Genomic DNA, 733 nt, shown 5'->3' with positions numbered 1-733 from the left:
TCTTCAACAAATTGTGCTGGCAAAACTGGATGTCAATCTGCAGAAGAATGAAAATAGACCCACATTTGGGTTAACTTACTCCTCAGACCTGTTCTGATGACCACACCCTCAATCTTTATCTTGACTAAGACTGGACCTGAGACAGGGCATCAACATTTGGTAAGAATGAGAACGACAGATCTGAGCTGCTTCTACTTTGGAAGTTGAATAAGTACTGGCCCTTTGTAAGTATATTCTCTGTGCTTCCTTACAGCTTAGCAACCTTTTCATTGTCTGTAACTTAATTAAATTATAATTAGATCACTCACACCTAGCGTTGCCTGCATGCATATGCTTCTGAACAACAGGGTTCATCCCTGTAGGAGACTAATTCTCCCTCTCTCCGCCGTCATTAACTGCCCATAGCTCCTCATCTAGGAGTGGGGCCAGTGAGAATCCCCCCCCCATTTAGGTTGGGATGTTCTTCTGGTTAATTTCAGGTCAACTTGACACAAGCTAAAGTTATCTGAAAGGAGGGAACCTCTATTGAGAAAATGGTTGCATGAAATCCACAAAACATTTTGTAAATTAGTGATTGACGGGGCAATGTAACTATGTCTATAACAATTCTGTGCGTGTGTTTCAAGCATCTTTAGTGTTACTTATCCCTCCCTCCTTCCTTCCTCTTTTTCTGTATTTCCTCCCCTCCTCCCCAGTTAAGGCTCCCATAGATGTTCTAAGAAAGAGAAAACAC

This window comes from Microtus ochrogaster, chromosome 5 (genome assembly GCF_000317375.1).
Source record: "Microtus ochrogaster isolate Prairie Vole_2 chromosome 5, MicOch1.0, whole genome shotgun sequence".
Taxonomy (NCBI): domain Eukaryota; kingdom Metazoa; phylum Chordata; class Mammalia; order Rodentia; family Cricetidae; genus Microtus; species Microtus ochrogaster.
This window is presented reverse-complemented; position numbering follows the sequence as displayed.